Source organism: Primulina huaijiensis, chromosome 4, assembly GCF_012295235.1.
Source record: "Primulina huaijiensis isolate GDHJ02 chromosome 4, ASM1229523v2, whole genome shotgun sequence".
Lineage (NCBI taxonomy): Eukaryota > Viridiplantae > Streptophyta > Magnoliopsida > Lamiales > Gesneriaceae > Primulina > Primulina huaijiensis.
The window spans coordinates 21,531,996-21,548,661 of record NC_133309.1 but is presented as its reverse complement, the minus strand read 5'-3'; the positions used below and the strand labels follow the sequence as shown (position 1 = coordinate 21,548,661).

Here is a 16,666-nt window from a genome sequence, read left to right as displayed (position 1 = left end):
CACCTGATGACCCTTACAGAATCGATAAACGAGTCAAAGTGCAGTACTAGTATGTAGAATATCTATGTTATCCTAAATCAAAGGGTTAATGTTGTACAATAATAACCGCGGATTAATCCACTCGATAAATGATAACCACTTGGAAAATCTGATGGAGGAGTTGCTCAGCGACTCATCATATGATCACTCATCTGTAAGATGGGACATTTCCATGCTCATACCAATAAAACATAGCGTAAATATAACAGATGTTAATCACGAGCTCAAGCGACCTTTATCAATATTTTAGGCTGTAGAATCGATTATGGACTTATTTAGAAATTACATTACATATTAAATAAATTTCACGATCAACGTGAATTGTAAACCTCATTGTACTAGAACATATTCAAGTTTTTTTTTATCTATGCAGCTTACATGTATATACAGATAAAGTAAATGTCATAATTAGATAAAACCGTAAAATATTATTAAAATAAAGATTGTTTTTACTCAAGAATCAATAAAGACAAAGTCACAAATTGGCTCGCTGGACACCTACTCTAATAGTCAATTGGAGTGGAAGATATATGATGGATGCATTTCTACTTAACATAAACTCCACTCCGACGGTCACGCCACCAACGTTTGCGAAGGGTTCTCGTGAATCTCGGCGTGTACGCATCCTCCTCTAGGAGGCTGTTGTAACCTATTCATCGACCGCTTATGAACTGATTCTTTCAAGAGCTCGCGACATAACATTTGATTCCTACACGATATTTGGTCATAGTCGAGATCCGAAGTTATAAACCACATTATTTAGGTTGAAGGGGACAAAATCATATATATTATTAGTGTTGGAAAATGTAGTTANCCGTGTTCGAAACAAATGATGAATGGAGCATGGTTGAGACCAATAAAAGTTGGCAAAGGGTCGAATTCGAAATTTAATTATAAATTTGAGATATTGATATCAGATATTCTATCCGCGTTCGAAATATTATATTCTATATAATGCCCAATAGATTTGCAATTTGAGTGGGGCATGAAGAAAATACACCTTCTTAGAATTTAATCTTCTATGAGGTCCACTTTTTTATTAAATTTCTTTTGTTGCTGTATGATGATGCTTATTGATGGTGGAAGGATTTTTGCTTTTATTTTAATTTTTATTTATTTCGCTTTCATTCATTACTATTATGATTATTATTTCAGTAATCTCAACAAACAAATATTTATAATATTGTAAATTTATACTTTAATCTTCACAAAAAATTGTGTGAGACGGTCTCACGGTTCGTATTTTGTGGGACGAATCTGTTATTTGGGTCATCCATGAAAAAGTATTACTTTTTATGTTAAGAATATTACTTTTTATTGTGAATATCGGTAGTGTTGACCGTCTCACAGATAAAGATTCGTGAGACCGTCTCACAAGAGACCTACTCTTTTATTTTTACAATCCCCCAAAAAATATTTTCCATAAATATTTTATTTATCACATTATATATGTTTAAGTTTGTTACATTTTATAAATAAAAAATACTAAAATTAAATCATCTTTGGAGGCTGTCAAGTGTCGATTGTCATCATATATTTTACTTTCTAGTTCAATATATAATACAATTTTTATCATTTCAATTATTTTTATTTAATTTAAGATATATATCAAAAATATAATTTACAAAGTTATTCCCAAAAATCACATCTGATTGAAAAGAAGGCCAAAATAATATATATATATATATATATATACTGAAACAAAATAAAATATTCCACTTACAATTAATTCTTATTATTCAAAACGGGTTTTTTCTATTTCGGGTCACTCAATTTCCCATTAAAGCTTCATATAAAACGGTAAGAAACTCATTTCCATCCGATCACTTTCCATCACATTTTTTCCAACACACCAAAAAAATCATGAAACTAAATCAGAAGACTGCTCTCAACGAAATCTTCGCCACGAAACGCCGCCACGGTTTGGAAATAAACTCAAACATAGCAAAATTTTCTTTAAAAAAAGACACAAAAAGAATGGCACATGATAATGTGATACTATGCTTCTGTCCAGCACAAACTTCCCGCAGATTCGATATATAATTTCATGATCCAATGCTGATTAGTTCGCGAAATATATAGTCCGACCGGACAGATAGACGAATTCATTGAGATAGTTCTTTAACAGATACCAAACTTGGCTCCCACTCAGGCTCCTTCCTCAGCTTAGGCCTTTGAATGGGTGGTACAAACTGCTGTCTCTTCTTCTCTTTTACTGGTTTATTCGCGACGGAATTGGCAATACAGTTATTGCCAGAGAAACAGAAATCACTAGCACAAGTAACAGTTTCCACAGAGCAGTCATCTGATCCATCTCCACTTTAACATTTTCGGATCACCTCTTGCATTGTTCCTCGAATTTCTACGCTTCAATTTTTCAACAGTAGATGATCGAACGATGAAATATTTGTTTCCAGGCAACAACATATCGTCGCCTGATAATATGGAATCGTGGGGGTGCTCGAAAACATAAGGTTCGGCCATGCACATACCTGGATATCTCTGAATCAGTTTATATGCTGGAATGGGATTCTGATACATTTCTACACGTCCACCGGCATGGACTACTCATACCACAGTATGCTTCAATTGTGTGCTCTCGTTGAATGAGATGGTCTTCTCCAATTCTTCTTTCTTGGATTCATTTTCGAGCACCGGAGTCCACATTAACCACGAACACATCTCCAGAAGTCTATTTTGTCCCCAGATGACTCGTGCAAAATTAGTCAATTTGTTTTTGTATGTGGAGTTCGTGTTTTTATAGATTTATCCCATTTCAAACAAAGATGATTTCAAAGTAAAAGGTGGTGAAAAGGATTTGTCGAAGGAGTTTACAGGCAGTTATAACATTAGCAATGTGACGGCTTTGAAGACAATCCTAGTGTTGATATCGTACACAATGTCACAACAATCCTTATCCCTCCGGCTTATTTTTGTCTGATAACCGAATTGTCGCGAAAACGACTCCCAACGCTTGTCTATACAGGATACAAGGAATGGAAAAGATAATCAAGAAGAGTGGTCTGTTCGAATGTAAAACTTGAGTACACAATGTCACAACAATCCTTATCCCTCCGGCTTATTTTTGTCTGATAACCGAATTGTCGCGAAAACGACTCCCAACGCTTGTCTATACAGGATACAAGGAATGGAAAAGATAGTCAAGAAGAGTGGTCTGTTCGAATGTAAAACTTAAATTAAATAGAATCTTCGGCACCAATTGAGATTGATGCATTCGAGCCAAATGACGGAACACAGAAGCAAACATAATTCGACACTGACTTACGCTACAACCATATTTAACAACATACAGCTTCGATATGCGGCGACTTTCAAATACACTGCCTCTCTCGATGACCAGCTCTTGATGCGATTGCAAGTTTCTGCAACGTTCCAAGTTCGTTTCAGGGGCCCTTGAATTGATATATTGGCTTGTCCAAGTACCAACCGCTTCAGAGCGTTCTTTCTTGTTATCATCTCCTATGTACAGGAGATTTTGACCTTGATGCAGATCTTCTTCCCCTGGAATTGCATTTCAACAAGTTCGTAATTATATAACAGAAAATGCCATAATGCAAAACACCAAGCCCCTTTTTTCACCTGAGTCGCATGTTGTGTTGATGGGTGGATAATCTAAAATAACGACTGATTTAATTTAATGAGGCAAGTAAAATACCCGGTATTCTCAAGAGAAGAGTAGTGACTACGCCTGCTCTTAGAGTGCTTGCTATGAGGAGATGGCGAAACTTGTCTAAAAGAAAAATGTTGCATGCTAAACAGTAAGTGTTAGACAAAAACTGCCAGTGTGATTTACAGCATTATGAGCATCCAGACTTTACTATTGACCTGTTGGCATGATTAAACTTTCTTCTGGATAGGATAGCAATTATAAAATACATTTTAACAGATATATATCAATAGAGATACCATGTAGCCACACAATTTCACTGCATAAATGATAGTGAAGGCAAAAGATTCAGACTAAATAAATCTCTCCACCGGCAAGAAACATCATATGCAGTTGAAGAGGTCGTCCTGCCATTTTTCTCATAATTACACTAGCTGTGGAATATAGAAAATACAATTTCACATACCAAATATAACAAATGTTAAAAAACATGAGATGATGAGAATATAAACCAGTTTATGGTTTCTGTTTTACAAGTATATACAAAGTACCGTTACCTCTAAATGCTTGGATGGGAAAGAAATGTCGCACCCAATTAAGCAAAGAGGGGTACCTTTTTCTTGATCTGGTGGGTGATGGAGATGTATGCCTTTTGGAGTGACTTGATCTCCTGCAGCACATTAAATTTAAATTTAAAAGGGACATCAGAGATTCAAAACCAGATAAAACATATTTGATATTACAGCACACCTTTTCAAAGCATGTGAGGACTCATCGCTTGAACCGTTTGAACGGTTAGCAACCAAGTTATCCTTGCGAGAGTCCCTACTACCAACAGAAGAAGACCGGTGTCGTTTATGTCTGCTAGCGTCACTTCCATTTTTATGACTAGATCTTTCCCGTTTCTCGTCTCTTGTTTTATCATGCCTTCTCTCATCACTGCTTTCTTTAGAACTTCTCCTTTTGTCTCCTCTTGTCTCGGATTTTCCCTCCTTTTCTTCAGAAGGAGAAGGTCGTTTCCTTGCTTCAGGATCCTGTGCTTTTTCCGAAATTCTACCGTTCTCCTTTCTTTTATCTTTCAGACCATTATTATGCTCCCTTTCAGTTCTTGCATGCCTCCTTTGATTTTCATCTCCCTTCTTATCCCCCATTTCTTCGGAATATTCACGCTCCTTGTGGTCTTTTTCAACCGGGTTCCTTTTGTTTGCATGTATATCATTCTTATCAGACCTATTTCCAGTTGTTTGTAGTCTGGAATTGTCATTCGACTTTCTAGCATCTAAATCTCCATCTGGTCTTTTAACAGCCTTCTCGGTTATAGATTTGTTTGGCACCGAAACATCAGACCCACGTTGCACTCCATCGTCACGAGATGCTTTCTTGGAGGACTGTAGGGTGTCACTAGATAACTCCCTAACCGACCTATAATCTTTGAAGCCCATATCTGCAGCACTAACAGCATCCATGGAAATCATTGGAGTCTCTGTGCCCATGTTATCCAAATTTGTGACAAGATTTCCATGCAATTCTGTTTCTTTCCTGGAACCACCATTCTTAACTAAAGGAACATCTTCCAAAATCTTGTTTGAGGATGATTGCTGAATTGTGGAGCTTTCTTTTGAGTTCAGCTTACCAGAAATCTGGATCTCATCATCCTCCTCATCTGAGGCATAACTACCAAGTCCTAGGACATCTCCAGTAGAGCCAGAGGTAGATTTTTCACTACCATCCTCAAAACTAATTTTCATAGTTTTGGCCGGAATTATAACTTTTGCAGAGGCCGTGGGTGTCGAAATAGTTGGTGTAGACGGTAATATGCGATGATTTGACATGTCAAGAGTGTGTACAACTAAGAAAAAATGAGACGAAAGAAGACAAGACGGTCGGAAACCCAAACACAAACTAAAGAAAAGAAAAGAAAAGGAATGGGAACAAACAAAACAGTCACCTTCAACAGAGAGATTGTCTTCATTAAGAACTTTGGTTGCAATTTCGTCAAAAAGTTCATCAGTGACCTGCCAAAGAATTTTAGTCAAAACATCTACACAAGTCTAACATGAAGTTTAGACATATCTGATTGGCTGCAACCTTCAAAAGAACTTCAGTTAAAACACGCTTGATTTCTTTGTTGATAGCTGCATTTCTAGCAGCTTCCACATCCTAAAATGAGTGAAAGGAGTCAGCACACAACATGGAAAAATAGTCATACTATGAGCCAAAAGAAGAAACAGAAAATAGATACAAATCATCAAAAGCAGCTACAAAAGAAACGGTAAAAGATAAAATCATACACTAGGTCCAATGTTCAGGAAAAAATTATGGAAATCAAGAACTGTGGTTAAAATTGAATAAATGAACTAACTAAAACCAGAAAAGATATTTGAAGGTAAACAATAAAACACAGAAACCACAAAGGATACTCAAAGACAAATCCTTAAAAGTAGATTTAGGCCCAGAAAAAGAGAGGGTTGAAAATACTGAGTGGTGTATAGTGTTAACTATAAAACGACATCTCAAAATTTTCAGCTAAAGGTTGTAAAAAACATGTGATTTGGAAGAGATAATTATACAAAGTTTATTGACTTCCACATCAAAACATTTGAACAAATCTCCTTTTCTAGAAGTCCTTAAAAAATTACATGCGAGAAAAATGGAGATGATAACCTCATCCTCATCTTCATCTTCCGCTGATCGGGAAGAATCCATGCTTTTGCTGTCTGAATGATCAATCTTCTGTGAAAATTTATCACTCATATCTTCTTCAGTTGATGGTAAATCCTCTTGACGAAGCATTGGGACAGAACTTGTGATAACAGCTTTATTTTTTATTATTTCCTCCCTAAGCCAATTAGGCACAGAGGCCTGAAATTCAAAAGAATTCAAGTGCATTCCCCGTAATGTCCACTACCAAATTCAAAGCCATTAATAGACAAATTACCTTTTTAGGACGCTCAGAAACACCATAAGCGTCTACGAAGAAAGACGTAGGATGTGAGCCAACACAAGAGACAGCACCAAAAGATGCACCCATCAATGGGGCAGGAGGCTGGAAACCATGTCCAGTAGGAAAAATTGGTGCAGAATTTCCAGAAGCTGGAGAAGGCAGAGCTACTGGATGTTCAACCTACGAGCAATGAAGCATGTCAAATATGGAAACAAAGGACATTGAACTACGAAAGCATGCACATATTACATTCAAAACCTGTGCTCCTGATGAGATTGTGGGAGGCATGGGAGGATGGACAATCCCAGATGCAGATGAGGGAGTCCAAGAATAATTTGAAGATATAGACATGGTTGGATCCAGACCTCTTACCGGGCCTCCTGAAGAATGAGTATAATTGGATTCATATATTGGTCCAAATTGCGATTAAAATGATGAGAAAAGTTCAATGGTTGATCACTTATACCAGTAACAGACTCGTCTGGTTTGCTAGATAGTAAGTGATGATGCTCCTCTGCCCATCCAGACCAACCGCCTGCAGGTGGCAGTGGCTGAGCATGATTATGTGGCATAGAAGCAGCATGCATAGATGAAGAGCTATTGAACTGTTCATATCTATCTCCAGCACCTTCATTACCTGCAATAAAAAACATGGTTATAAAAAGATTCACATGCTGCAGTTCTAACTTCATAAACTTTGACATCAAAGTTTTTAACATGGTTTGAGAACTTACAGACGATAAAATTCAATCTAGTTTGAGTGAACCTCAGTTCCATTTATAACACACACAAAACATCAGCCTTATCACATGAATAAAATATAATCAATTTTGCAACCAAATTAGCGTGCCAATCTGCATGATTAGACACCCTAAAGTAACCATTTGACCAACCAGATATTCAGGTTGAATGGGTTGTCTCCCCTTCATAAGTTATGTTCAGCAAAATATTAGAATGAATTTCAAATCATTCCCTCTTCCACATTAGACATCCCACTTGCTTACGCTTAATCATGCGAAATGGATTAATTTGTCGAGCAAAAGCTTCAAATTTAGTGTTAGTATACACATAAAAGTTTTACCTGAGACAGAAGAATAACTAGAAGGTACCTCCTGCTGATAGGGCAATGGACTAATAGATGAATTCTCTTGTGGATGGATTGGTTCAGATGAATTCCCCATCAAATTTCCGTCTCTTGCTGTATATGGGACATGCATATCGACAGTATAAGATGACTGCCCTGAGGTAATATACTGAGACTCCTGCAACTGACCCGGTCCTGTCCTGTTTGAAGGTCCCATTCCAACTGGATATTGTTGGTAGCTTGAAGCTTGCTCTATCGGCACATGTACACTTTGAAATTGAGGATTAATGGATTGTGGATATTGATCGTGGAAATAATTCTGCTCTTCTGGTGTTCCACCAGGTACAGGATATTGATTGTCTGCAGCGGCTTTTGCAACTGCCCATGCTCTGGCTTTTTCTGCCCAGTCTTGTTCATTACTATTCGCTGCAGGTCCAGAACCAACACACATAAATTCTTAAAAAAGAAGATGAAGTGACAGGTTCAAGTTAGTCAGAGCTGAACATATTCAACAAGTGAAAAAGGGAAAGGAACTGTAACAAAAAATTCTTTACAAAATAAAACAAGTCAATCAAAACATTTTTATGATCTTCCAGATAACAAATGAGTTTCTGCAGCTAAGATAAGAAACCTAACGCACAGTTAAAGTGAAGTTTCAGTGATGCTTGAGAAAGGCAAGTAGGCAACTAAAGATATTTTTTTGACACCTTTGAGATTCATCCCAGTGTGAGATCTTACTCATCTAATCAAATTCATCAAGCATGAAAGTAGGTTCTCAAGCAAGAAATTATTTATCTCAGTTGATCTTAATTAATATCTAAACAGATTTGCCTTGAGTCCATATATTGCCAACTAAAAATTTATTTTAACTTACCACACAGACAGTAAACAATAATATATGAATAAAAAGAAATACTAATAAATAAAAAAACAAGAACGACAAGCTCTATGAAAATAGAAATTTATACACTGATTTGGGTAGTCCCAACCCTGGTGATGACTCCAGCTGTCATTTCCCAAATCCTGCAGCAGTAAGAATATCATTTTCGAGTTACCCATCCAAAAATATTAACCACAAGAGTCTCCATACAAGCTAAAGTTTAATTTATCAACAAAAATAGTCACCATGTCGGACTCTATAATAATTAAGGTAACATGTACAAATATATTCACCAGCTGGCAGCCATAAGTCTGCATAAAAGACACGATATTTATGATAATTGCTATGTACTCCCTAAGAGGCAACAAATAATGATTTCATCATCGTCATAGCAAATTCCCGTTTGCGGGATCGGCTAAATAGATATTAGTTCTTCAAACTAAACGATTTTCCCACATTTCATCTCTTAAACCAAGATCTAAAATATCCTCCTTATCCAATTTTATCCAAGTTTTTAATGGCATGCCCTTCCTTCTACTCATTCCATTAACCTGTCAATATAACATATGTCGGATTAGGGTCGTGTTTGGTCTCCTCTTCACATAATCAAACCATGTTAAATGACTCTACCTAATCATCTGTAGGGGGCTACACCTAAAAAGCTCATGATCATTTCATTCATAATTCTATCCTTGTGTGTTTTGCCACAAATTCATCTTCACATACGCATCTCTACTACCGTCATCTTATGCATATGCAGTCCTGTAGTGCCCTCACACTCCGGGCCATAGGCAACAAATAATGATCTTCATAACAAAAAATATTAAAGACAAACAACCAAAATAATCATGAGAAATCAACTTTTCCTAATCATAAACTAAATTGATGTTTGCAGAACATTAACTGAGGTTGATTCCAGGTAAGCACTAAAAAGTTCAGCTCAATAACAGGCATAGAGTAATTACATGTATATAAATCACGATAAATATTTTTAGTATTAAGCTAGTAGATCCATGGAAGTATTTTTGAAGTATTGATTAGTGACAGAAAATCGTATTGATCTACTTTTGCGCTAAATGTGTCAGAGTCAATAACAAACTTGACTGCAGCAAATCTTGCAAATTCTGTTGCCAGTTAAACTATTATGCAATAATAATTCATATAACCAGAATCTAACATTCTTTAGCTACCGGGAACAATGACTTCAAACCTTAGATGAACAAATCTACTATACTACACTCGGAAAACAATTTATTTGTAATCGACTAATTACAAACCAAAACAAGGTCAGTTTTCCATCCAGGCTCCTCCCTACCTGCTAAGTCATCACAAAACCTAACAACACAATACTTTTAGGGTTTTCAATTAACTGAGAAGTCCCGAATTACAAGAACAAATACCCGAGCGTAAGATTGGGGAGCATGAGGCGGTCTAGGCGGTAGAGAATGCGATTGAGGGTAATGATGGTGTGCAGGATAAGCAGGAGGCTGGTGGCCAGGGTAAGGTGGTGGCGCAGGAGGAGGGTGAAGGTACTGCGCGTGGTCGGAGGAGAGAGACTGCGGCGGTACCCACTGTGGCGGTGGGGGAGAGGGGGAGTGCTGGAATTGATATTGAAATTGAGGAGTGCAGTAGGGCCAAGGGTGACCGTGGTGCGCAGAAGGGGGTGGAGGCGGCCTTTGGTATGGATCCGCCACGGCCGGCGGCGCGTGAGGCGGTGGCGGAGGCTGCATCACGTAGCCGTGAGATTGCTGATGGTCCATGCCGATTTGGGTCGGAATCCGATTGGGTTAGGGTTCAGGGTTTAGATTGAATATACTGTTCCAAACCTGTCGGGGGAATCTGATGTTAATTCAGGGCAGTCGTGTCAAAGAAAAAATAAATTAATTTTTATTCCAATTAGAATCAATTTCGATCAGAATTTACTATTTTAAAAAAATTAATATCACAAAATATTGTGACTGATTTAATTAATTAAATTATAAGTTTATCTAAATGAGATACAATTCACGGATTTATAATTATGAGATGGATACACCTTATTCATGTCTGAATTAAAAACTAAAAATTTTATTATAAAAGTGATATTTTTTTCGGTCCGACTGAGTATGAAATACGTCTCATAAAATTGACGCGTTAGACGATCTTACAAGAGTTTTTGTGTTAATTTATTACATGAGTTTTTAATTGTAATTGTTATGATATTTAAATGCGTATATAACGTAATTCAAATATAAAAACCGCTCATTTGAATTAAATTCATACATCCAAATACAAAATCATATTATGGATAAAATATTTTTCTCCACAATATGTCATGATTTATCCTACACTTAGTCAAAACTGATTTGAAAAAAAAAATAAGAAAAAAGAAAGAAATATATGGATTAAGGCTAATTAATTGATTAATTATTGAAATGAAATATCTATTTGTCAAAGTTAATAGGTATAAAATAAAATTCAACTTATTGTGTAGTAGTAAATTCCATCCAATTCTTCACTGACATAAATCCGTGAAATTGTATCTCATTTATATAAACTTATAATTTAATTAATTAAACCAATCAGAATATTTATTTGTGGAGTAGGTCTCTTCTGAGACGGTCTCACAAATCTTTATCTGTGAGACGAGTCAACCATACCGATATTCACAACAAAAAGTAATACTCTTAGCATAAAAAGTCATACTTTTTCATAGATGACCCAAATAAGATATCCATCTCACAAAATACGACCCGTGAGATCGTTTCACACAAGTTTTTGTCAAATTTTTAAGAGATTGTTTTGATCTCGGATCAAAGCTAGCTGTTATGACTAACTTGAACTCCCATGGTTGAATTCATCAATTATATTATCTTTTTTTATTTATTTATTAAGATTTTGATAACTCTCGGCCCAACAAAGAAGGTCTTTGTTTATGGGCTGCGATTGGTTACAAATCCAATTCTAACACCGTAATCGGCCCAATTTCAAGCACTATGTTACAAAGTGCTTAAATTAATATAAGAAGCCCGCCCATGAAGGGTACTTGAGTCCGTGGAGGACGAGTTAAAAGTCTAGAACAATGTTTTCATAACTGAACAGGTGATCGAATAAATTTAATTTGAAAAACAGATCAATCGCTCAGATATGAAAATCGTTATATTATATGAAATAATAATCTAATATCATAAATAATATATTTCAAATTATAAAAATTTGAAATATGTATAAAAATAATAAAAAAAAAATAGTTATTTAAGTTTAAAATCTAAACATATATATAAGATAAATATAAAAAATATATATTTATCTAAGTTTAAAATCTAACTAACTATACACATATATTTTACTAATTATAGTTATATATTTTTTTAAAAGAAAAAATCAAATAAATTATATTATTACTAAAATAATATTTTTAACGAAATACAAATTTCAAATAATCATGTATATATACAACAAAATATTAAATTTAATATTTTAAAAATTAATTTTTCAAAATAAAAATAAAAAATTCAAAAAACTATTTCAACCGATTTTCCGGTCCATAGTCGGTTCGACTGGATTTTGTCCGAATTTGATCGGTTTGACATCTAAAATGATTTTTTAGGGTGTTTAGGACCTAACCAGTTACCGGTTCCCAGTCGAACCGACCGGTGCGGTCCGGTTCTGAAAACACTGGTCTCAAGTTCGAATTTTAGAAATATTTTTGGCTTGTGTTTTTCCGTAGTTTTCTTCAAATTTGTTTGATATATGTGATTTATTCTATTGCACATATCGGGGTTTATCCAGTATACATTTGAAAGGTAATGATTGTGGATTTCATGTTATAAAATATATTAGAACCATATTGTTTGTAATTTATTTTATATTATAAATTTTCTGTTTTATAAATAAATTTTGTAGGGAGATGTGATTAACATAAATTGGAAAATAAATAATATCCATTTTTTATTATTATTACGGTCACATGTACATGATAGATAACCTATCGTAAAAAAATACATGAAACCTGAGTAATTAATATTTAATAATATCAATCCATCAATATAATAATATATAGGAAAATAATTTTTTTTGCCCCTTTTTTTATGAGTTTGATCTATTGAATGTTTAAAGTTAAGTTTTGGTACTAAAAACTTGATTTTCTTGGGTCTTACTTCGCCGCAGTACTAACTGCTGACACGACATCTAAATATACTGATGTAACGTCGAAAAATGTTAACGTGGTACCATAAATTGCTTACGTATCTATCACCACGTCAAAAGACGGACCAAATTAGCCGAAAATTAAAAGTTAGTCATAAGACCAAATTTTGATAATTTAATTAACCAAAAATAAAAATTGGACAAGTTAATGAACAATCAGATATTTATGTATGATGGATACGGAATCCACAAAAACGTTGATTTATCAAAAATTAACATTGATGATGTTTTTGGACATGGATCGTTAGACCCTCACTCTATTTCCTCTCATGCATGACTTGGGAATAGTCGAGTCGATGATATATTACTCGAGGAAAAATATAATATAACCCAAAAAATTCATATACATATAATCACTACCGAAAGGGGCTCTTGATCAAAAAATGTACAAGAAATTAATATAAGTTTTTTGACCCACCCTCCCTAAAATATTATATTGATTTTTTACCCGCGGAGTATTCACGGGGGGTACTGCAGAACATGTTGTGTGTATCAGAAGTTAATGTTGTGCTATGGTGTTGTCAACACGAGCACACAACATGCAGCAGAAATTAATTATTTAACACACAAGTATAACTTGAATAAATAGAAACCAGATTTAAATTATGTACAATTACGAATACTTATGCAATGCCTCATGACAAAAATTCACTAGAAAAATATGTAATCGTTTACACCAAAATAATACTAGTGAGAATAACAAAACCAAATTCTTTGACACTCCAAAGAATTAAAATGCATCAAAATAAACCAAAATCAAAACTAGATGCATAAACCGAAGTTGCTTAAAAATAATAGAAGAACACTCTTTGATCGACACTCTGCGTCAGTATTGTTCTTCACGTGTCTTCAACACCAATCAGCAATACGACATAAACGTGAGTCAAACACTCAAATTCTTCAGCAAGAAAATTATCTCCAACTCTGAACGTCGTGTATGTTCAAAGAAAAACTTCAGCAGCTGCGTAAAAGATCCTCTCAAAGTCATCATGTTCTTCTCTTAATATTCCATATAAATAGATCTTCATATATTGACCTAATTATCTTTCCATAAGAATAAAATCCTACAAACATTGAAACAAGAGTTTATTAGGAATAAGACTCTATTCAAATCTAAGATATTATATCTTAGAGATAAATACCAAAAACAAATCATAGGAGATACATATCAATATCAGATTAGGTTAACCAAGTCTAGGAATAAATCTTATTATTAGATCTAGTCAAATTAGTCTAAAACTCTTATTCTCCTATTTAAATAAAGTCCAAAGATTAATTAGTAATAAAATATTTCTTTCAACTACTTATTTATCTGTGACGAAAGAAAACCCTTGAATTTTGTGGTCAGTAACCACAAAAATTTGCACAAAAAATTACTTTACCTTACATTCATACAAACACCTTCATATAATCATTAATTTAAATGTTTTCTCTCCATAATTTTTCTTTTTCTTTTTTTTTTTCCCACATTATCAATGTAACTCTGAACTGGCTCCGAGAAAAGAAGAAGAAGAACAAAGAGAGATTTTTACAAGAACTCGATTTCAAGAAATATATATATATATATATATACACACACACACATAAAAAAAAAAGAGAAAAAAAATCAAGAAATATGCCTTCGAAGTTCAATTCTCTCTTTCTTTGCATGGCTTGTGTTCTTTTCCTGATGGCCGGCCAGAGTCCGTCCGCCGCAGCCCGCAGATTCATCGGCGTGAACCCCTGGTGTCGCACCGCCAGCCACAAGCGCCTATGCACTCAGATGGCGAGGGCGCCTCCACTTGGCACGATGCCTCTGCCGGCTTCCATGAAAGAGACTAGAGCTAGCCAAGCGAATCCAGTCCATGTCCAACCTCATCAAGCCGACGCGCTAGCCGAGTTCGGGGTCAAGGATCCTCTCGCCAAAGTTTCAGGCCATTACTTAAAGATGTTGGATAACTGCTTGGCCATTGTTCAGCAGATATGATCCATCGGTTCGAATGCCATATATATAATACTAATATATATTAAAAAGTAATTATTTTTGAAAAAAATAAGATTTTACTAAGAACCCTAAAATTATAAAAAATATTGTGCATGCATGTTCTTTGGTTTTACATGTCCATATGCAATTTGTGTTGGATTAATCAATTGTAAAATGTAAATTTATGGAATAACTTGTAAGTATGCTCAATTTAAACGAGATAACTGTAGGCATTTAATGGTATAATAACAATAGAAATTGTGCTCGAGCTAACACACTAGAGAACCATATTGTCATGCAACTAAACTGCCCCTATCTAAGTTGGCGACGTTGACATATTGTGCTAAAACAAACACTCACTAATCGTCCTTCATACCACTGCGATAAAACAGGAATGTCAAAAAAAATAGAACAATATGATACAATCTCAGTGCTCACTCTGAAGAGCTGCACTAATAAGCAGAATGCTCAGTAAAATCTACGGTCTCAAGTGCATAAATATAAGGCCTAAAAGCCACACATGATCCCGAGATAAATAACAAGTGTCGAATACAACAATATACGATTAAACAAGAATGTATTTCTCAATATGTATGTAATAAATGTCACACCCTATTCTAAATAACATAAAATATAACAAAGGAACATATATTCCACCGAAGCATTAGGCAACAACAAAACACAATGCAAATATGTTAGAACTTTTCAAGTTCGCAATCTTGATTTTGATGTTAACAAAACTTGTTGTTTTGTGTTACTAATAATCTACCTTAGTGTGCAGAAGCTAGGATCAGTCACGAGCTGTTTACATCGCAAACTGAAGACCCAACTGATCACACAAACTGAATCACTCTAACTGTTATGTCAATTGAGCAGTCCAGCTGATTGTCCAGTTGATAGGTGGTTCGGTAGGAAAACCTCAGAAGCCTGGCCAGCCGAAGGAGTGTTCAACTGATGAAGAAACCCGGCTGATCAGATCAACTGAACGAGAGTGAAATCAGTTCAACTGATGAGTCAACTGATTTCACAAGCCCAATTGAAGATTAGTTCAGCTGACTAGTTCAAAGCATCAGTCAGAATCTTTCAGTTGTAGATGAAGACAAACTCTTTCAGTGGATTCCAGCTATACACAAAGGTACAAAGTAATTGTCCAGTCAAAGGACAATAATGAACGTTGCATCAGAGCATTAAAGACAAAACGTTTCAGAAAAGAAGTTGGAATGGCGAGACACAAAGTCCAAGAAACGAATTCAAGATGCAACAGATCCAATAAATGAGTCTCACTGTACGATCAGTTTTCCCGCTTATATAAAGAGAAGATCAATGAAAACTCAATATATAGAGATAAGAAGCTTCAACGCAAACAAGAGAGAAAAGAAAAGGCACGCACATTGCAAATCAGCTTTCAAAGGCAATCAGCCCAGAGGGACACTTCAACGTGTTATCAGCTTAGTGTAGAAGCTTATCTCCGTCAGTGTGTGAGAACATCTTTGTTGAGTGGTGGTGAGAGTGTTTGTGTGTGAGAACATCTTTGTTCAGTTCTCACACACAAACACTCTCACCACCACTCAAATACAGTCTTGCAAAAAGACGTTAAACTTATGTATGTAGTCTTTGACACATAGACGTTAAAGAAGTGTTGGCTGGAAGGTGCTACCTTTAGTCGTAGCTAGGAGTTCAGTTTAGGCAGTAGTGTAAGTCCTATCTAAGTGGGTTTGTACAAACTTTTGTATAAATCAAAGTCTTCTAGTGGATCTTACCCGTGGAGGTAGAAGGGGTGACGTAGGAGAAGTTGAAGTCTCCGAACATCCATAAACATATCTTGTTATTTAACTGACTAACTGCTGTTTTCAAACTGTTTGGATCAGTTAGAGTATCCGTCAGTTCAGTTGTCATCATAACTGAACTAATGAATGCAAAAACTAATCTAACTTTTTTCA

The 16,666-nt window shown here is 35.3% G+C and overlaps 1 pseudogene; it reads right to left on the bottom strand.

Annotated features, from left to right (window-relative positions):
• Nucleotides 1–3,215: 3,215 nt before the first annotated feature.
• Nucleotides 3,216–10,440, bottom strand: LOC140975398 (uncharacterized; annotated as a pseudogene).
• Between the last annotated feature and the right edge of the window lie 6,226 nt (nucleotides 10,441–16,666).